This window comes from Ranitomeya imitator, chromosome 6, assembly GCF_032444005.1.
Source record: "Ranitomeya imitator isolate aRanImi1 chromosome 6, aRanImi1.pri, whole genome shotgun sequence".
In the NCBI taxonomy this organism is placed as follows: domain Eukaryota; kingdom Metazoa; phylum Chordata; class Amphibia; order Anura; family Dendrobatidae; genus Ranitomeya; species Ranitomeya imitator.
In genome coordinates this window covers 203,954,171-203,978,574 of record NC_091287.1, presented here as the reverse complement: position 1 = coordinate 203,978,574, position 24,404 = coordinate 203,954,171, and positions in this window count along the sequence as shown.

Below are 24,404 nucleotides of genomic sequence, written 5' to 3'. Positions count from 1 at the left end.
ACACTCTATACCATACACTCTATACCCTACACTCTACACTCTATGCCCTACACTCTACACCCTACACTCTATACCCTACACTCTAATCCCTACACTCTACACTCTATACCTTACACTCTATACCCTACACTCTACACTCTATACCTTACACTCTACACTCTATTCCCTACACTCTATACCCTACACTCTATACCCTACACTCTATACCCTACACTCTATACCCTACACTCTATACCCTATACTCTACGCTCTATACCTTACACTCTACACTCTATTCCCTACACTCTATACCCTACACTCTATACCCTACACTCTATACCCTACACTCTATACCCTACACTCTACACTCTATACCCTACACTCCACACCCTACACTCTATACCCTACACTCTAATCCCTACACTCTACACTCTATACCCTACACTCTATACTCTACACTCTATACCCTACACTCTACACTCTCTACCCTACACTCTACACTCTATACCCTACACTCTATACCCTACACTCTATACCCTACACGCTATACCCTATAATCTACACTCTATGCCCTACACTCTACACTCTATACCCTACACTCTACACTCTATACCCTACACTCTACACTCTATACCCTACACTCTATACCCTACACTCTATACCCTACACTCTACACTCTATGCCCTACACTCTACACTCTGTACCTTACACTCAACACTCTATTCCCTACACTCTATACCCTACACTCTATACCCTACACTCTATACCCTACACTCTACACCCTACACTCTATACTCTACACTCTATACCATACACTCTATACCCTACACTCTACACTCTATGCCCTACACTCTACACCCTACACTCTATACCCTACACTCTAATCCCTACACTCTACACTCTCTACCCTACACTCTCTACCCTACACTCTATACCCTACACTCTATACCCTACACTCTACACTCTATGCCCTACACTCTACACTCTATACCCTACACTCTATACCCTACACTCTATACCCTACACTCTACACTTTATACCCTACACTCTATACTCGACACTCTATGCCCTACACTCTATACCCTACACTCTATACCCTACACTCTATACCCTACACTCTACACTCTATACCCTACACTCTATACCCTACACTCTATACCCTACACTCTACACTCTATACCCTACACTCTATACCCTACACTCTATGCCCTACACTCTATACCCTACACTCTATACCCTACACTCTATACCCTACACTCTACACTCTATACCCTACACTCTACACTCTATACCCTACACACTATACCCTACACTCTATACCCTACACTCTAATCCCTACACTCTACACTCTATACCCTACACTCTATACCCTACACTCTACACTCTATACCTTACACTCTACACTCTATTCCCTACACTCTATACCCTACACTCTATACCCTACACTCTATACCCAACACTCTACACCCTACATTCTATACCCTACACTCTATACCATACACTCTATACCCTACACTCTACACTCTATACCCTACACTCTACACTCTATACCCTACACTCTATACCCGACACTCTACACGCTATACCCTACACTCTACACTCTATACCCTACACTCTATACCCTACACTCTATACCCTACACTCTATACCCTACACTCTACACTCTATACCCTACACTCTATACCCTACACTCTACACCCTACACTCTATACCCTACACTCTATGCCCTACACTCTATACCCTACACTCTATACCCTACACTCTATACCCTACACTCTACACTCTATACCCTACACTCTGTACCATACACTCTATACCCTACACTCTACACTCTATACCCTACACTCTATACCCTACACTCTATACCCTACACTCTATACCCTACACTCTACACTCTATATCCTACACTCTCTACCCTACACTCTACACTCTATACCCTACACTCTATACCCTACACTCTAATCCCTACACTCTACACTCTATACCCTACACTCTATACCCTACACTCTATACCCTACACTCTACACTCTATACCCTACACTCTATATCCTACACTCTACACTCTATACCATACATTCTATACCCTACACTCTATACCATACACTCTATACCCTACACTCTACACCCTACACTCTATACCCTACACTCTATACCCTACACTCTATACCCTACACTCTACACCCTACACTCTATACCCTACACTCTATACCATACACTCTATACCCTACACTCTACACTCTATACCCTTCACTCTACATCCTACACTCCATACCCTACACTCTAATCCCGACACTCTACACTCTATACCCTACACTCTATACCCTACACTCTATACCCTACACTCTACACTCTCTACCCTACACTCTATACCATACACTCTATAACATACACTCTATACCCTACACTCTATACCCTACACTCTATACCATACACTCTACAATCTATACCCTACACTCTATACCATACACTCTACACCATACACTCTATACCCTACACTCTATACCCTACACTCTACACCCTGCACTCTATACCCTACACACTATACCCTACACTCTACACTCTATACCCTACACTCTATACCCTACACTCTATACCCTACACTCTATACCCTACACTCTACACTCTATACCCTACACTCTATACCCTACACTCTATAGCCTACAATCTATACCCTACACTCTATACCCTACAGTCTATACCCTACACTCTATACCCTACGCTCTACACTCTATACCTTACACTCTACACTCGATTCCCTACACTCTATACCCTACACTCTATACCCTACACTCTATACCCTACACTCTATACCCTACACTCTACACCCTACACTCTATACCCTACACTCTATACCATACACTCTATACCCTACAGTCTACACTCTATACCCTACACTCTACACCCTACACTCTATACCCTACACTCTAATCCCTACACTCTACACCCTACACTCTATACCCTATACTCTACACTCTATACCTCACACTCTACACTCTATTCCCTACACTCTATACCCTACACTCTATACCCTACACTCTATACCCTACACTTTACACCCTACACTCTATACCCTACACTCTATACCCTACACTCTAATCCCTACACTCTACACTCTATACCCTACACTCTATACCCTACACTCTATACCCTACACTCTACACTCTCTACCCTACACTCTATACCCTACACTCTATAACATACACTCTATACCCTACACTCTACACCCTACACTCTATACCATACACTCTACACTGTATACCCTACACTCTATACCATACACTCTACACCATACACTCTATAGCATACACTCTATACCCTACACTCTACACTCTATACCCTACACTCTATACCCTACACTCTACACTCTATACCCTACACTCTACACTCTATACCCTACACACTATACCCTACACTCTATACCCTACACTCTAATCCCTACACTCTACACTCTATACCCTACACTCTATACCCTACACTCTACACTCTATACCTTACACTCAACACTCTATTCCCTACACTCTATACCCTACACTCTATACCCTACACTCTATACCCTACACTCTACACCCTACACTCTATACTCTACACTCTATACCATACACTCTATACCCTACACTCTACACTCTATGCCCTACACTCTACACCCTACACTCTATACCCTACACTCTAATCCCTACACTCTACACTCTATACCTTACAGTCTATACCCTACACTCTACACTCTATACCTTACACTCTACACTCTATTCCCTACACTCTATACCCTACACTCTATACCCTACACTCTATACCCTACACTCTACACCCTACACTCTATACCCTACACTCTATACCATACACTCTATACCCTACACTCTACACTCTATACCCTACACTCCACACCCTACACTCTATACCCTACACTCTAATCCCTACACTCTACACTCTATACCCTACACTCTATACCCTACACTCTATACCCTACACTCTACACTCTCTACCCTACACTCTATACCCTACACTCTGTACCCTACACTCTATACCCTACACTCTACACTCTATACCCTACACTCTACACTCTATACCCTACACTCTATACCCTACACTCTATACCCTACACTCTATACCCTACAATCTACACTCTATGCCCTACACTCTACACTCTATACCCTACACTCTACACTCTATACCCTACACTCTACACTCTATACCCTACACTCTATACCCTACACTCTATACCCTACACTCTATACCCTACACTCTATACCCTACACTCTACACTCTATGCCCTACACTCTACACTCTGTACCTTACACTCAACACTCTATTCCCTACACTCTATACCCTACACTCTATACCCTACACTCTATACCCTACACTCTACACCCTACACTCTATACTCTACACTCTATACCATACACTCTATACCCTACACTCTACACTCTATGCCCTACACTCTACACCCTACACTCTATACCCTACACTCTAATCCCTACACTCTACACTCTCTACCCTACACTCTCTACCCTACACTCTATACCCTACACTCTATACCCTACACTCTACACTCTATGCCCCACACTCTACACTCTATACCCTACACTCTATACCCTGCACTCTATACCCTACACTCTACACTCTATACCCTACACTCTATACCCTACACTCTATGCCCTACACTCTATACCCTACACTCTATACCCTACACTCTATACCCTACACTCTATACCCTACACTCTACACTCTATACCCTACACTCTATACCCTACACTCTATACCCTACACTCTACACTCTATACCCTACACTCTATACCCTACACTCTATGCCCTACACTCTATACCCTACACTCTATACCCTACACTCTATACCCTACACTCTACACTCTATACCCTACACTCTACACTCTATACCCTACACACTATACCCTACACTCTATACCCTACACTCTAATCCCTACACTCTACACTCTATACCCTACACTCTATACCCTACACTCTACACTCTATACCTTACACTCTACACTCTATTCCCTACACTCTATACCCTACGCTCTATACCCTACACTCTATACCCTACACTCTATACCCAACACTCTACACCCTACACTCTATACCCTACACTCTATACCATACACTCTATACCCTACACTCTACACCCTACACTCTACACTCTATACCCTACACTCTATACCCTACTCTCTATACCCTACACTCTATACCCGACACTCTACACGCTATACCCTACACTCTACACTCTATACCCTACACTCTATACCCTACACTCTATACCCTACACTCTATACCCTACACTCTATACCCTACACTCTACACTCTATACCCTACACTCTATACCCTACACTCTACACTCTACACCTTATACCCTACACTCTATGCCCTACACTCTATACCCTACACTCTATACCCTACACTCTATACCCTACACTCTACACTCTATACCCTACACTCTATACCCTACACTCTATACCCTACACTCTACACTCTATACCCTACACTCTATACCCTACACTCTATACCCTACACTCTATACCCTACACTCTACACTCTATATCCTACACTCTCTACCCTACACTCTACACTCTATACCCTACACTCTATACCCTACACTCTAATCCCTACACTCTACACTCTATACCCTACACTCTATACCCTACACTCTATACCCTACACTCTACACTCTATACCCTACACTCTATATCTTACACTCTACACTCTATACCATACATTCTATACCCTACACTCTATACCATACACTCTATACCCTACACTCTACACCCTACACTCTATACCCTACACTCTATACCCTACACTCTGTACCCTACACTCTACACCCTACACTCTATACCCTACACTCTATACCATACACTCTATACCCTACACTCTACACTCTATACCCTACACTCTACATCCTACACTCTATACCCTACACTCTAATCCCGACACTCTACACTCTATACCCTACACTCTATACCCTACACTCTATACCCTACACTCTACACTCTCTACCCTACACTCTATACCATACTCTCTATAACATACACTCTATACCCTACACTCTATACCCTACACTCTATACCATACACTCTACAATCTATACCCAACACTCTATACCATACACTCTACACCATACACTCTATAGCATACACTCTATACCCTACACTCTACACTCTATACCCTACACTCTATACCCTACACTCTACACCCTGCACTCTATACCCTACACACTATACCCTACACTCTACACTCTATACCCTACACTCTATACCCTACACTCTACACTCTATACCCTACACTCTATAGCCTACACTCTACAATCTATACCCTACACTCTATAACCTACACTCTATACCCTACAGTCTATACCCTACACTCTATACCCTACACTCTACACTCTATACCTTACACTCTACACTCTATTCCCTACACTCTATACCCTACACTCTATACCCTACACTCTATACCCTACACTCTATACCCTACACTCTACACCCTACACTCTATACCCTACACTCTATACCATAAACTCTATACCCTACACTCTACACTCTATACCCTACACTCTACACCCTACACTCTATACCCTACACTCTAATCCCTTCACTCTACACTCTTTACCCTACACTCTATACCCTACACTCTACACTCTATACCTTACACTCTACACTCTATTCCCTACACTCTATACCCTACACTCTATACCCTACACTCTATACCCTACACTCTACACCCTACACTCTATACCATACACTCTATACCCTACACTCTACACTCTATACCCTACACTCTACACCCTACACTCTATACCCTACACTCTAATCCCTACACTCTACACTCTATACCCTACACTCTATACCCTACACTCTATACCCTACACTCTACACACTCTACCCTACACTCTATACCCTACACTCTATACCCTACACTATATACCCTACAATCTACACTCTATACCCTACACTCTACACTCTATACCCTACACTCTATACCCTACACTCTATACCCTACACTCTAATCCCTACACTCTACACTCTATACCCTACCCTCTATACCCTACACTCTACACTCTATACCTTACACTCTACACTCTATTCCCTACACTCTATACCCTACACTCTATACCCTACACTCTATACCCTACACTCTATACCCAACACTCTACACCCTACACTCTATACCCTACACTCTATACCATACACTCTATACCCTACACTCTACACTCTATACCCTACACTCTACACTCTATACCCTACACTCTATACCCTACACTCTATACCCTACACTCTACACGCTATACCCTACACTCTACACTTTATACCCTACACTCTATACCCTACACTCTATACCATACACTCTATACCCTACACTCTACACCCTACACTCTATACCCTACACTCTATACCCTACACTCTATACCCTACACTCTACACCCTACACTCTATACCCTACACGCTATGCCATACACTCTATACCCTACACTCTATACCCTACACTCTACATCCTACACTCTATACCCTACACTCTAATCCCGACACTCTACACTCTATACCCTACACTCTATTATCTACACTCTATACCCTACACTCTACACTCTCTACCCTACACTCTCTACCCTACACTCTATACCCTACACTCTATACCCTACACTCTATACCCTACACTCTATACCCTACACTCTACACTCTATACCCTACACTCTATACCCTACACTCTACACCCTACACTCTATACCCTACACTCTATGCCCTACACTCTATACCCTACACTCTATACCCTACACTCTATACCCTACACTCTACACTCTATACCCTACACTCTATACCCTACACTCTATAACCTACACTCTACACTCTATACCCTACACTCTATACCATACACTCTATACCTTACACTCTATACCCTACACTCTAAACTCTATACCCTACACTCTATACCCTACACTCTACACTCTATACCCTACACTCTATACCCTACACTCTAATCCCTACACTCTACACTCTATACCCTACACTCTATACCCTACACTCTATACCCTACACTCTACACTATATACCCTACACTCTATATCCTACACTCTACACTCCATACCATACACTCTATACCCTACACTCTATACCATACACTCTATACCCTACACTCTACACCCTACACTCTATACCCTACACTCTATACCCTACACTCTATACCCTACACTCTACACCCTACACTCTACACCCTACACGCTATATCATACACTCTATACCCTACACTCTACACTCTATACCCTACACTCTACATCCTACACTCTATACCCTACACTCTAATCCCGACACTCTACACTCTATACCCTACACTCTATACCCTACACTCTATAGCCTACAATCTACACTCTCTACCCTACACTCTATACCCTACACTCTATAACATACACTCTATACCCTACACTCTATACCTTACACTCTATACCATACACTCTACACTCTATACCCTACACTCTATACCATACACTCTACACCATACACTCTATAGCATACACTCTATACCCTACACTCTACACTCTATACCCTACACTCTGTACCCTACACTCTACACCCTGCACTCTATACCCTACACACTATACCCTACACTCTACACTCTATACCCTACACTCTATACCCTACACTCTATACCCTACACTCTATACCCTACACTCTACACTCTATACCCTACACTCTATAGCCTACACTCTACAATCTATACCCTACACTCTATACCCTACACTCTATACCCTACAGTCTATACCCTACACTCTATAACCTACACTCTACACTCTATACCTTACACTCTACACTCTATTCCCTACACTCTATACCCTACACTCTATACCCTACACTCTATACCCTACACTCTATACCCTACACTCTACACCCTACACTCTATACCCTACACTCTATACCATACACTCTATACCCTACACTCTACACTCTATACCCTACACTCTATACCCTACACTCTATACCCTACACTCTACACACTCTACCCTACACTCTATACCCTACAATCTATACCCTACACTACACACTCTATACCTTACACTCTACACTCTATTCCATACACTCTATACCCTACACTCTATACCCTACACTCTATACCCTACACTCTATACCCTACACTCTACACTCTATACCCTACACTCTACACTCTTTACCCTACACTCTATACCCTACACTCTATACCCTACACTCTAATCCCTACACTCTACACTCTATACCCTACACTCTATACCCTACACTACACACTCTATACCTTACACTCTACACTCTATTCCATACACTCTATACCCTACACTCTATACCCTACACTCTATACCCTACACTCTATACCCTACACTCTATACCCAACACTCTACACCCTACACTCTATACCCTACACTCTATACCATACACTCTATACCCTACACTCTACACTCTATACCTTACACTCTACACTCTATTCCCTACACTCTAAACCCTACACTCTATACCCTACACTCTATACCCTACACTCTACACCCCACACTCTATACCCTACACTCTATACCATACATTCTATACCCTACACTCTACACTCTATACCCTACACTCTACACCCTACACTCTATACCCTACACTCTAATCCCTACACTCTACACTCTATACCCTACACTCTATACCCTACACTCTATACCCTACACTCTAAACTCTCTACCCTACACTCTCTACCCTACACTCTCTACCCTACACTCTATACCCTACACTCTACACTCTATACCCTACACTCTACACTCTATACCCTACACTTTATACCCTACACTCTATACCCTACACTCTACACTCTATGCCCTACACTCTACACTCTATACCCTACACTCTATACCCTACACTCTATACCCTACACTCTACACTCTATACCCTACACTCTATACCCTACACTCTATGCCCTACACTCTATACCCTACACTCTATACCCTACACTCTATATCCTACACTCTACACTCTATACCCTACACTCTATACCCTACACTCTATACCCTACACTCTACACTCTATACCCTACACTCTATACCCTACACTCTATGCCCTACACTCTATACCTACACTCTATACCCTACACTCTATACCCTACACTCTATACCCTACACTCTACACCCTACACTCTACACTCTATACCCTACACTCTATACCCTACACTCTATACCCTACACTCTACACTCTATACCCTACACCAATTTTATGCATTGGTAAAAGCACTATGATGAAAAGTGTGATATGTTTTCAGGTATCTCCTATACTAATAGAGCCACATGCTCACCGGTTTGCCACATGATGTAGGCCTATGGACTGAACAAGAAACCACCAAAAATTTTAACCAGTCATCGTTCTCACAACACTGAGGACCAGTCATTCGAAATGACTTCTCCATGCATTTTATGCATTGGTAAAAGCACTATGATGAAAAGTGTGATATGTTTTCAGGTATCTCCTATACTAATAGAGCCACATGCTCACCGGTTTGCCACATGATGTAGGCCTATGGACTGAACAAGAAACCACCAAAAATTTTAACCAGTCATCGTTCTCACAACACTGAGGACCAGTCATTCGAAATGACTTCTCCATGCATTTTATGCATTGGTAAAAGCACTATGATGAAAAGTGTGATATGTTTTCAGGTATCTCCTATACTAATAGAGCCACATGCTCACCGGTTTGCCACATGATGTAGGCCTATGGACTGAACAAGAAACCACCAAAAATTTTAACCAGTCATCGTTCTCACAACACTGAGGACCAGTCATTCGAAATGACTTCTCCATGCATTTTATGCATTGGTAAAAGCACTATGATGAAAAGTGTGATATGTTTTCAGGTATCTCCTATACTAATAGAGCCACATGCTCACCGGTTTGCCACATGATGTAGGCCTATGGACTGAACAAGAAACCACCAAAAATTTTAACCAGTCATCGTTCTCACAACACTGAGGACCAGTCATTCGAAATGACTTCTCCATGCATTTTATGCATTGGTAAAAGCACTATGATGAAAAGTGTGATATGTTTTCAGGTATCTCCTATACTAATAGAGCCACATGCTCACCGGTTTGCCACATGATGTAGGCCTATGGACTGAACAAGAAACCACCAAAAATTTTAACCAGTCATCGTTCTCACAACACTGAGGACCAGTCATTCGAAATGACTTCTCCATGCATTTTATGCATTGGTAAAAGCACTATGATGAAAAGTGTGATATGTTTTCAGGTATCTCCTATACTAATAGAGCCACATGCTCACCGGTTTGCCACATGATGTAGGCCTATGGACTGAACAAGAAACCACCAAAAATTTTAACCAGTCATCATTCTCGCAACACTGAGGACCAGTCATTCGAAATGACTTTTCCATGCATTTTATGCATTGGTAAAAGCACTATGATGAAAAGTGTGATATGTTTTCAGGTATCTCCTATACTAATAGAGCCACATGCTCACCGGTTTGCCACATGATGTAGGCCTATGGACTGAACAAGAAACCACCAAAAATTTTAACCAGTCATCGTTCTCACAACACTGAGGACCAGTCATTCGAAATGACTTCTCCATGCATTTTATGCATTGGTAAAAGCACTATGATGAAAAGTGTGATATGTTTTCAGGTATCTCCTATACTAATAGAGCCACATGCTCACCGGTTTGCCACATGATGTAGGCCTATGGACTGAACAAGAAACCACCAAAAATTTTAACCAGTCATCGTTCTCACAACACTGAGGACCAGTCATTCGAAATGACTTCTCCATGCATTTTATGCATTGGTAAAAGCACTATGATGAAAAGTGTGATATGTTTTCAGGTATCTCCTATACTAATAGAGCCACATGCTCACCGGTTTGCCACATGATGTAGGCCTATGGACTGAACAAGAAACCACCAAAAATTTTAACCAGTCATCGTTCTCACAACACTGAGGACCAGTCATTCGAAATGACTTCTCCATGCATTTTATGCATTGGTAAAAGCACTATGATGAAAAGTGTGATATGTTTTCAGGTATCTCCTATACTAATAGAGCCACATGCTCACCGGTTTGCCACATGATGTAGGCCTATGGACTGAACAAGAAACCACCAAAAATTTTAACCAGTCATCGTTCTCACAACACTGAGGACCAGTCATTCGAAATGACTTCTCCATGCATTTTATGCATTGGTAAAAGCACTATGATGAAAAGTGTGATATGTTTTCAGGTATCTCCTATACTAATAGAGCCACATGCTCACCGGTTTGCCACATGATGTAGGCCTATGGACTGAACAAGAAACCACCAAAAATTTTAACCAGTCATTGTTCTCACAACACTGAGGACCAGTCATTCGAAATGACTTCTCCATGCATTTTATGCATTGGTAAAAGCACTATGATGAAAAGTGTGATATGTTTTCAGGTATCTCCTATACTAATAGAGCCACATGCTCACCGGTTTGCCACATGATGAAGGCCTATGGACTGAACAAGAAACCACCAAAAATTTTAACCAGTCATCGTTCTCACAACACTGAGGACCAGTCATTCGAAATGACTTCTCCATGCATTTTATGCATTGGTAAAAGCACTATGATGAAAAGTGTGATATGTTTTCAGGTATCTCCTATAGAGTGTAGGGTATAGAGTGTAGAGTGTAGGGTATAGAGTGTAGGGTATAGAGTGTAGGGTTTAGAGTGTAGAGTGTAGGGTATAGAGTGTAGGGTATAGAGTGTAGGGAATAGAGTGTAGAGTGTAAGGTATAGAGTGTAGAGTGTAGGGTATAGAGTGTAGGGTATAGAGTGTAGAGTGTAGGGATTAGAGTGTAGGGTATAGAGTGTAGGGTATAGAGTGTAGGGTATAGAGTGTAGAGTGTAGGGTATAGAGTGTAGGGTAAAGAGTGTAGGGTATAGAGTGTAGGGCATAGAGTGTAGGGTATAGAGTGTAGGGTATAGAGTGTAGAGTGTAGGGTATAGAGTGTAGGGTATAGAGTGTAGGGTATAGAGTGTAGAGTGTAGGGTATAGAGTGTAGGGCATAGAGTGTAGGGTATAGAGTGCAGGGTATAGAGTGTAGAGTGTAGGGTATAGAGTGTAGGGTATAGAGTGTAGGGTATAGAGTGTAGGGTATAGAGTGTAGGGTATAGAGTGTAGGGTATAAAGTGTAGAGTGTAGGGTATAGAGTGTAGAGTGTAGGGTATAGAGTGTAGGGTATAGAGTGTAGGGTAGAGAGTGTAGAGTGTAGGGTATAGAGTGTAGGGTATAGAGTGTAGGGTATAGAGTGTAGGGTGTAGAGTGTAGGGTATAGAGTGTAGGGTGTAGAGTGTAGGGTATAGAGTGTAGGGTATAGAGTGTAGGGTATAGAGTGTAGGGTATAGAGTGTAGGGAATAGAGTGTAGAGTGTAAGGTATAGAGTGTAGGGTATAGAGTGTACGGTATAGAGTGTAGGCTATAGAGTGTATGGTATAGAGTGTAGGGTATAGAGTGTAGAGTGTAGGGTATAGAGTGTAGGGATTAGAATGTAGGGTATAGAGTGTAGGGTGTAGAGTGTAGGGTATAGAGTGTAGAGTGTAGGATATAGAGTGTATGGTATAGAGTGTAGAGTGTAGGGTATAGAGTATATGATATAGAGTGTAGGGTATAGAGTGTAGGGAATAGAGTGTAGAGTGTAAGGTATAGAGTGTAGGGTATAGAGTGTAGGGTATAGAGTGTAGAGTGTTGGGATTAGAGTGTAGGGTATAGAGTGTAGGGTGTAGAGTGTAGGGTATAGAGTGTAGAGTGTAGGGTATAGAGTATATGGTATAGAGTGTAGGGTATAGAGTGTAGGGTGTAGAGTGTAAGGTATAGAGTGTAGGGTATAGAGTGTAGGGTATAGAGTGTAGGGAATAGAGTGTAGAGTGTAAGGTATAGAGTGTAGAGTGTAGGGTATAGAGTGTAGGGTATAGAGTGTAGAGTGTAGGGATTAGAGTGTAGGGTATAGAGTGTAGGGTATAGAGCGTAGAGTGTAGGGTATAGAGTGTAGGGTATAGAGTGTAGGGTATAGAGTGTAGGGCATAGAGTGTAGGGTATAGAGTGTAGGGTATAGAGTGTAGAGTGTAGGGTATAGAGTGTAGGGTATAGAGTGTAGGGTATAGAGTGTAGAGTGTAGGGTATAGAGTGTAGGGTATAGAGTGTAGGGTATAGAGTGTAGGGTATAGAGTGTAGGGCATAGAGTGTAGGGTATAGAGTGTAGGGTATAGAGTGTAGAGTGTAGGGTATAGAGTGTAGGGTATTGAGTGTAGGGTATAGAGTGTAGAGTGTAGGGTATAGAGTGTAGGGTATAGAGTGTAGGGTATAGAGTGTAGAGTGTAGGGTGTAGAGTGTAGGGTATAGAGTGTAGGGTATAGAGTGTAGGGTATAGAGTGTAGGTATAGAGTGTAGGGCATAGAGTGTAGGGTATAGAGTGTAGGGTATAGAGTGTAGAGTGTAGGGTATAGAGTGTAGGGTATAGAGTGTAGGGTATAGAGTGTAGAGTGTAGGGTATAGAGTGTAGGGTATAGAGTGTAGGGTATAGAGTGTAGGGCATAGAGTGTAGGGTATAGAGTGTAGGGTATAGAGTGTAGAGTGTAGGGTATAGAGTGTAGGGTATAGAGTGTAGGGTATAGAGTGTAGAGTGTAGGGCATAGAGTGTAGAGTGTAGGGTATAGAGTGTAGGGTATAAAGTGTAGGGTATAGAGTGTAGAGTGTAGGGTATAGAGTGTAGAGTGTAGGGTATAGAGTGTAGGGTAGAGAGTGTAGGGTAGAGAGTGTAGGGTAGAGAGTGTAGAGTGTAGGGTATAGAGTGTAGGGTATAGAGTGTAGGGTATAGAGTGTAGAGTGTAGGGATTAGAGTGTAGGGTATAGAGTGTAGGGTGTAGAGTGTAGGGTATAGAGTGTAGAGTGTAGGGTATAGAATGTATGGTATAGAGTGTAGGGTATAGAGTGTGGGGTGTAGAGTGTAGGGTATAGAGTGTAGGGTATAGAGTGTAGGGTATAGAGTGTAGGGAATAGAGTGTAGAGTGTAAGGTATAGAGTGTAGAGTGTAGGGTATAGAGTGTATGGTATAGAGTGTAGGGTATAGAGTGTAGGGTGTAGAGTGTTGGGTATAGAGTGTAGGGTATAGAGTGTAGGGTATAGAGTGTAGGGTATAGAGTGTAGGGTATAGAGTGTATGGAATAGAGTGTAGAGTGTAAGGTATAGAGTGTGTAGTGTAGGGTATAGAGTGTAGGGCATAGAGTGTAGAGTGTAGGGATTAGAGTGTAGGGTATAGAGTGTAGGGTATAGAGTGTAGGGTATAGAGTGTAGAGTGTAGGGTATAGAGTGTAGAGTGTAGGGTATAGAGTGTAGGGTATAGAGTGTAGGGTATAGAGTGTAGGGTATAGAGTGTATGGAATAGAGTGTAGAGTGTAAGGTATAGAGTGTGTAGTGTAGGGTATAGATTGTAGGGTATAGAGTGTAGGGTAGAGTGTGTAGAGTGTAGGGTATAGAGTGTAGGGTATAGAGTGTAGGGTATAGAGTGTAGAGTGTAGGGTATAGAGTGTATGGTATAGAGTGTAGGGTATAGAGTGTAGGGTGTAGAGTGTAGGGTATAGAGTGTAGGGTATAGAGTGTAGGGTATAGAGTGTAGGGTATAGAGTGTAGGGAATAGAGTGTAGAGTGTAAGGTATAGAGTGTAGAGTGTAGGTTATAGAGTGTAGGGTATAGACTGTAGGGTATAGAGTGTAGGGTATAGAGTGTAGGGTATAGATTGTAGAGTGTAGGCTATAGAGTGTAGGGTATAGAGTGTAGAGTGTAGGGTATAGAGTGTAGGGTATAGAGTGTAGGGTATAGAGTGTAGGGTATAGAGTGTAGAGTGTAGGGTATAGTGTGTAGGGTATAGAGTGCAGGGTGTAGAGTGTAGGGTACAGAGTGTAGGGTATAGAGTGTAGAGTGTAGGGTATAGAGTGTATGCTATAGAGTGTATGGTGTAGAGTGTATGGTATAGAGTGTAGGGTATAGAGTGTAGAGTGTATGGTATAGAGTGTAAGGTATAGAGTGTAGGGTATAGAGTGTATGTTATAGAGTGTAGGGTATAGAGTGTAGGGTAGAGAGTGTAGAGTGTAGGGTATAGAGTGTAGATAATAGAGTGTAGGGTATAGAGTGTAGAGTGTCGGGATTAGAGTGTAGGGTATAGAGTGTAGGATGTAGAGTGTAGGGTATAGAGTGTAGAGTGTAGGGTATAGAGTGTATGATATAGCGTGTAGGGTATAGAGTGTAGGGTGTAGAGTGTAGGGTATAGAGTGTAGGGTATAGAGTGTAGGGTGTAGAGTGTAGGGTATAGAGTGTATGGTATAGAGTGTAGGGTATAGAGTGTATGGTATGGAGTGTAGAGTGTAGAATATAGAGTGTAGGGTATATAGTGTAGAGTGTAGGGTATAGAGTGTAGGGTATAGAGTGTAGGGTATAGAGTGTAGAGTGTAGGGATTAGAGTGTAGGGTATAGAGTGTAGGGTATAGAGTGTAGAGTGTAGGGTATAGAGTGTAGGGTATAGAGTTTAGAGTGTAGGGTATAGAGTGTAAGGTATAGAGTGTAGGGTATAGAGTGTAGGGTATAGAGTGTAGAGTGTAGGTTATAGAGTGTAGGGTATAGAGTGTAGGGTATAGAGTGTAGAGTGTAGGGTATAGAGTGTAGGGTATAGAGTGTAGGGTATAGAGTGTAGGGCATAGAGTGTAGGGTATAGAGTGTAGGGTGTAGAGTGTAGGGTATAGAGTGTAGGGTATAGAGTGTAGAGTGTAGGGTATAGAGTGTAGGGTATAGAGTGTAGGGTATAGAGTGTAGGGTATAGAGTGTAGGGTAGAGAGTGTAGGGTAGAGAGTGTAGAGTGTAGGGTATAGAGTGTAGATAATAGAGTGTAGGGTATAGAGTGTAGAGTGTCGGGATTAGAGTGTAGGGTATAGAGTGTAGGATGTAGAGTGTAGGGTATAGAGTGTAGAGTGTAGGGTATAGAGTGTATGGTATAGCGTGTAGGGTATAGAGTGTAGGGTGTAGAGTGTAGGGTATAGAGTGTAGGGTATAGAGTGTAGGGTATAGAGTGTAGGGTGTAGAGTGTAGGGTATAGAGTGTATGGTATAGAGTGTAGGGTATAGAGTGTAGGGTATAAAGTGTAGAGTGTAGGGTATAGCGTGTAGAGTGTAGGGTATAGAGTGTAGGGTATAGAGTGTAGGGTATAGAGTGTAGAGTGTAGGGTATAGAGTGTAGAGTGTAGGGTATAGAGTGTATGGTATAGAGTGTAGGGTATAGAGTGTAGGGTGTAGAGTGTTGGGTATAGAGTGTAGGGTATAGAGTGTAGGGTATAGAGTGTAGGGTATAGAGTGTAGGGAATAGAGTGTAGAGTGTAAGGTATAGAGTGTAGAGTGTAGGGTATAGAGGGTAGGGTATAGAGTGTAGAGTGTAGGGATTAGAGTGTAGGGTATAGAGTGTAGGGTATAGAGTGTAGGGTATAGAGTGTAGAGTGTAGGGTATAGAGTGTAGATTGTAGGGTATAGAGTGTAGGGTATAGAGTGTAGGGTATAGAGTGTAGGGTAGAGTGTGTAGAGTGTAGGGTATAGAGTGTAGGGTATAGAGTGTAGGGTATAGAGTGTAGAGTGTAGGGATTAGAGTGTAGGGTATAGAGTGTAGGGTGTAGAGTGTAGGGTATAGAGTGTAGAGTGTAGGGTATAGAGTGTATGGTATAGAGTGTAGGGTGTAGAGTGTAGGGTATAGAGTGTAGGGTATAGAGTGTAGGGTATAGAGTGTAGGGAATAGAGTGTAGAGTGTAAGGTATAGAGTGTAGAGTGTAGGGTATAGAGTGTAGGGTATAGAGTGTAGAGTGAAGGGATTAGAGTGTAGGGTATAGAGTGTAGGGTGTAGAGTGTAGGGTATAGAGTGTAGAGTGTAGGGTATAGAGTTTATGGTATAGAGTGTAGGGTATAGAGTGTAGGGTGTAGAGTGTAGGGTATAGAGTGTAGGGTATAGAGTGTAGGGTATAGAGTGTAGGGTATAGAGTGTAGGGAATAGAGTGTAGAGTGTAAGGTATAGAGTGTAGAGTGTAGGGTATAGAGTGTAGGGTATAGACTGTAGGGTATAGAGTGTAGGGTATAGAGTGTAGGGTATAGATTGTAGAGTGTAGGCTATAGAGTGTAGGGTATAGAGTGTAGAGTGTAGGGTATAGAGTGTAGGGTATAGAGTGTAGAGTGTAGGGTATAGTGTGTAGGGTATAGAGTGCAGGGTGTAGAGTGTAGGGTATAGAGTGTAGGGTATAGAGTGTAGAGTGTAGGGTATAGAGTGTATGCTATAGAGTGTATGGTGTAGAGTGTATGGTATAGAGTGTTGGGTATAGATTGTAGAGTGTATGGTATAGAGTGTAGGGTATAGAGTGTAGGGTATAGAGTGTATGTTATAGAGAGTATGGTATAGAGTGTAGGGTAGAGAGTGTAGAGTGTAGGGTATAGAGTGTAGGGTATAGAGTGTAGGGTATAGAGTGTAGAGTGTCGGGATTAGAGTGTAGGGTATAGAGTGTAGGATGTAGAGTGTAGGGTATAGAGTGTAGAGTGTAGGGTATAGAGTGTATGGTATAGAGTGTAGGGTATAGAGTGTAGGGTGTAGAGTGTAGGGTACAGAGTGTAGGGTATAGAGTGTAGGGTATAGAGTGTAGGGTGTAGAGTGTAGGGTATAGAGTGTATGGTATAGAGTGTAGGGTATAGAATGTATGGTATAGAGTGTAGAGTGTAAGATATAGAGTGTAGGGTATAGAGTGTAGAGTGTAGGGTATAGAGTGTAGGGTATAGAGTGTAGGGTATAGAGTGTAGAGTGTAGGGATTAGAGTGTAGGGTATAGAGTGTAGGGTATAGAGTGTAGAGTGTAGGGTAGAGAGTGTAGGATATAGAGTGTAGAGTGTAGGGTATAGAGTGTAGGGTATAGAGTGTAGGGTATAGAGTGTAGGGTATAGAGTGTAGAGTGTAGGGTATAGAGTGTAGGGTATAGAGTGTAGGGTATAGAGTGTAGAGTGTAGGGTATAGAGTGTAGGGTATAGAGTGTAGGGTATAGAGTGTAGGGCATAGAGTGTAGGGTATAAGGTGTAGAGTGTAGAGTGTAGGGTATAGAGTGTAGGGTATAGAGTGTAGAGTGTAGGGTATAGAGTGTAGGGTATAGAGTGTAGGGTATAGAGTGTAGGGTATAGAGTGTAGGGTATAGAGTGTAGAGTGTAGGGTATAGCGTGTAGAGTGTCGGGTATAGAGTGTAGGGTATAGAGAGTAGGGTATAGAGTGTAGGGTATAGAGTGTAGAGTGTAGGGTGTAGAGTGTAGGGTATAGAGTGTATGGTATAGAGTGTAGGGTATAGAGTGTAGGGTGTAGAGTGTTGGGTATAGAGTGTAGGGTATAGAGTGTAGGGTATAGAGCGTAGGGTATAGAGTGTAGGGAATAGAGTGTAGAGTGTAAGGTATAGAGTGTAGAGTGTAGGGTATAGAGTGTAGGGTATAGAGTGTAGAGTGTAGGGATTAGAGTGTAGGGTATAGAGTGTAGGGTATAGTGTGTAGGGTATAGAGTGTAGAGTGTAGGGTATAGAGTGTAGAGTGTAGGGTATAGAGTGTAGGGTATAGAGTGTAGGGTATAGAGTGTAGGGCATAGAGTGTAGGGTATAGAGTGTAGGGTATAGAGTGTAGAGTGTAGGGTATAGAGTGTAGGGTATAGAGTGTAGGGTATAGAGTGTAGAGTGTAGGGTATAGAGTGTAGGGTATAGAGTGTAGGGTATAGAGTGTAGGGTATAGAGTGTAGGGCATAGAGTGTAGGGTATAGAGTGTAGGGTATAGAGTGTAGAGTGTAGGGTATAGAGTGTAGAGTGTGGGGCATAGAGTGTAGAGTGTAGGGTATAGAGTGTAGGGTATAGAGTGTAGGGTAGAGAGTGTAGGGTAGAGAGTGTAGAGTGTAGGGATTAGAGTGTAGGGTATAGAGTGTAGGGTGTAGAGTGTAGGGCATAGAGTGTAGAGTGTAGGGTATAGAGTGTATGGTATAGAGTGTAGAGTATAGAGTGTAGGGTGTAGAGTGTAGGGTATAGAGTGTAGGGTATAGAGTGTAGGGTATAGAGTGTAGGGAATAGAGTGTTGAGTGTAAGGTACAGAGTGTAGAGTGTAGGGCATAGAGTGTAGAGTGTAGGGTATAGAGTGTAGGGTATAGAGTGTAGGGTATAGAGTGTAGGGTATAGAGTGTAGGGTATAGAGTGTAGGGTATAGAGTGTAGAGTGTAGGGTATAGAGTGTAGAGTGTAGGGTATAGAGTGTAGAGTGTAGGGCATAGAGTGTAGATTGTAGGGTATAGAGTGTAGGGTATAGAGTGTAGGGTATAGAGTGTAGGGTATAGAGTGTAGAGTGTAGGGTATAGAGTGTAGAGTGTAGGGTATAGAGTGTAGGGTACAGAGTGTAGGGTATAGAGTGTAGGGTAGAGAGTGTAGAGTGTAGGGTATAGAGTGTAGGGTATAGAGTGTAGGGTATAGAGTGTAGAGTGTAGGGATTAGAGTGTAGGGTATAGAGTGTAGGGTGTGGAGTGTAGGGTATAGAGTGTAGAGTGTAGGGTATAGAGTGTATGATATAGAGTGTAGGGTATAGAGTGTAGGGTGTAGAGTGTAGGGTATAGAGTGTAGGGTATAGAGTGTAGGGTATAGAGTGTAGGGAATAGAGTGTAGAGTGTAAGGTATAGAGTGTAGAGTGTAGGGTATAGACTGTAAGGTATAGAGTGTAGAGTGTAGGGATTAGAGTGTATGGTATAGAGTGTAGGGTGTAGAGTGTAGGGCATAGAGTGTAGAGTGTAGGGTATAGAGTGTATGGTATAGAGTGTAGAGTATAGAGTGTAGGGTGTAGAGTGTAGGGTATAGAGTGTAGGGTATAGAGTGTAGGGTATAGAGTGTAGGGAATAGAGTCTTGAGTGTAAGGTATAGAGTGTAGAGTGTAGGGTATAGAGTGTAGGGTATAGAGTGTAGAGTGTAGGGATTAGAGTGTAGGGTATAGAGTGTAGGGTATAGTGTGTAGGGTATAGAGTGTAGAGTGTAGGGTATAGAGTGTAGAGTGTAGGGTATAGAGTGTAGGGTATAGAGTGTAGAGTGTAGGGTATAGAGTGTATGCTATAGAGTGTATGGTGTAGAGTGTATGGTATAGAGTGTAGAGTGTAGGGTATAGAGTGTAGGGTATAGAGTGTAGGGTATAGAGTGTAGAGTGTAGGGATTAGAGTGTAGGGTATAGAGTGTAGGGTGTAGAGTGTAGGGTATAGAGTGTAGAGTGTAGGGTATAGAGTGTATGGTATAGAGTGTAGGGTGTAGAGTGTAGGGTATAGAGTGTAGGGTATAGAGTGTAGGGTATAGAGTGTAGGGAATAGAGTGTAGAGTGTAAGGTATAGAGTGTAGAGTGTAGGGTATAGAGTGTAGGGTATAGAGTGTAGAGTGAAGGGATTAGAGTGTAGGGTATAGAGTGTAGGGTGTAGAGTGTAGGGTATAGAGTGTAGAGTGTAGGGTATAGAGTTTATGGTATAGAGTGTAGGGTATAGAGTGTAGGGTGTAGAGTGTAGGGTATAGAGTGTAGGGTATAGAGTGTAGGGTATAGAGTGTAGGGTATAGAGTGTAGGGAATAGAGTGTAGAGTGTAAGGTATAGAGTGTAGAGTGTAGGGTATAGAGTGTAGGGTATAGACTGTAGGGTATAGAGTGTAGGGTATAGAGTGTAGGGTATAGATTGTAGAGTGTAGGCTATAGAGTGTAGGGTATAGAGTGTAGAGTGTAGGGTATAGAGTGTAGGGTATAGAGTGTAGAGTGTAGGGTATAGTGTGTAGGGTATAGAGTGCAGGGTGTAGAGTGTAGGGTATAGAGTGTAGGGTATAGAGTGTAGAGTGTAGGGTATAGAGTGTATGCTATAGAGTGTATGGTGTAGAGTGTATGGTATAGAGTGTTGGGTATAGATTGTAGAGTGTATGGTATAGAGTGTAGGGTATAGAGTGTAGGGTATAGAGTGTATGTTATAGAGAGTATGGTATAGAGTGTAGGGTAGAGAGTGTAGAGTGTAGGGTATAGAGTGTAGGGTATAGAGTGTAGGGTATAGAGTGTAGAGTGTCGGGATTAGAGTGTAGGGTATAGAGTGTAGGATGTAGAGTGTAGGGTATAGAGTGTAGAGTGTAGGGTATAGAGTGTATGGTATAGAGTGTAGGGTATAGAGTGTAGGGTGTAGAGTGTAGGGTACAGAGTGTAGGGTATAGAGTGTAGGGTATAGAGTGTAGGGTGTAGAGTGTAGGGTATAGAGTGTATGGTATAGAGTGTAGGGTATAGAATGTATGGTATAGAGTGTAGAGTGTAAGATATAGAGTGTAGGGTATAGAGTGTAGAGTGTAGGGTATAGAGTGTAGGGTATAGAGTGTAGGGTATAGAGTGTAGAGTGTAGGGATTAGAGTGTAGGGTATAGAGTGTAGGGTATAGAGTGTAGAGTGTAGGGTAGAGAGTGTAGGATATAGAGTGTAGAGTGTAGGGTATAGAGTGTAGGGTATAGAGTGTAGGGTATAGAGTGTAGGGTATAGAGTGTAGAGTGTAGGGTATAGAGTGTAGGGTATAGAGTGTAGGGTATAGAGTGTAGAGTGTAGGGTATAGAGTGTAGGGTATAGAGTGTAGGGTATAGAGTGTAGGGCATAGAGTGTAGGGTATAAGGTGTAGAGTGTAGAGTGTAGGGTATAGAGTGTAGGGTATAGAGTGTAGAGTGTAGGGTATAGAGTGTAGGGTATAGAGTGTAGGGTATAGAGTGTAGGGTATAGAGTGTAGGGTATAGAGTGTAGAGTGTAGGGTATAGCGTGTAGAGTGTCGGGTATAGAGTGTAGGGTATAGAGAGTAGGGTATAGAGTGTAGGGTATAGAGTGTAGAGTGTAGGGTGTAGAGTGTAGGGTATAGAGTGTATGGTATAGAGTGTAGGGTATAGAGTGTAGGGTGTAGAGTGTTGGGTATAGAGTGTAGGGTATAGAGTGTAGGGTATAGAGCGTAGGGTATAGAGTGTAGGGAATAGAGTGTAGAGTGTAAGGTATAGAGTGTAGAGTGTAGGGTATAGAGTGTAGGGTATAGAGTGTAGAGTGTAGGGATTAGAGTGTAGGGTATAGAGTGTAGGGTATAGTGTGTAGGGTATAGAGTGTAGAGTGTAGGGTATAGAGTGTAGAGTGTAGGGTATAGAGTGTAGGGTATAGAGTGTAGGGTATAGAGTGTAGGGCATAGAGTGTAGGGTATAGAGTGTAGGGTATAGAGTGTAGAGTGTAGGGTATAGAGTGTAGGGTATAGAGTGTAGGGTATAGAGTGTAGAGTGTAGGGTATAGAGTGTAGGGTATAGAGTGTAGGGTATAGAGTGTAGGGTATAGAGTGTAGGGCATAGAGTGTAGGGTATAGAGTGTAGGGTATAGAGTGTAGAGTGTAGGGTATAGAGTGTAGAGTGTGGGGCATAGAGTGTAGAGTGTAGGGTATAGAGTGTAGGGTATAGAGTGTAGGGTAGAGAGTGTAGGGTAGAGAGTGTAGAGTGTAGGGATTAGAGTGTAGGGTATAGAGTGTAGGGTGTAGAGTGTAGGGCATAGAGTGTAGAGTGTAGGGTATAGAGTGTATGGTATAGAGTGTAGAGTATAGAGTGTAGGGTGTAGAGTGTAGGGTATAGAGTGTAGGGTATAGAGTGTAGGGTATAGAGTGTAGGGAATAGAGTGTTGAGTGTAAGGTACAGAGTGTAGAGTGTAGGGCATAGAGTGTAGAGTGTAGGGTATAGAGTGTAGGGTATAGAGTGTAGGGTATAGAGTGTAGGGTATAGAGTGTAGGGTATAGAGTGTAGGGTATAGAGTGTAGAGTGTAGGGTATAGAGTGTAGAGTGTAGGGTATAGAGTGTAGAGTGTAGGGCATAGAGTGTAGATTGTAGGGTATAGAGTGTAGGGTATAGAGTGTAGGGTATAGAGTGTAGGGTATAGAGTGTAGAGTGTAGGGTATAGAGTGTAGAGTGTAGGGTATAGAGTGTAGGGTACAGAGTGTAGGGTATAGAGTGTAGGGTAGAGAGTGTAGAGTGTAGGGTATAGAGTGTAGGGTATAGAGTGTAGGGTATAGAGTGTAGAGTGTAGGGATTAGAGTGTAGGGTATAGAGTGTAGGGTGTGGAGTGTAGGGTATAGAGTGTAGAGTGTAGGGTATAGAGTGTATGATATAGAGTGTAGGGTATAGAGTGTAGGGTGTAGAGTGTAGGGTATAGAGTGTAGGGTATAGAGTGTAGGGTATAGAGTGTAGGGAATAGAGTGTAGAGTGTAAGGTATAGAGTGTAGAGTGTAGGGTATAGACTGTAAGGTATAGAGTGTAGAGTGTAGGGATTAGAGTGTATGGTATAGAGTGTAGGGTGTAGAGTGTAGGGCATAGAGTGTAGAGTGTA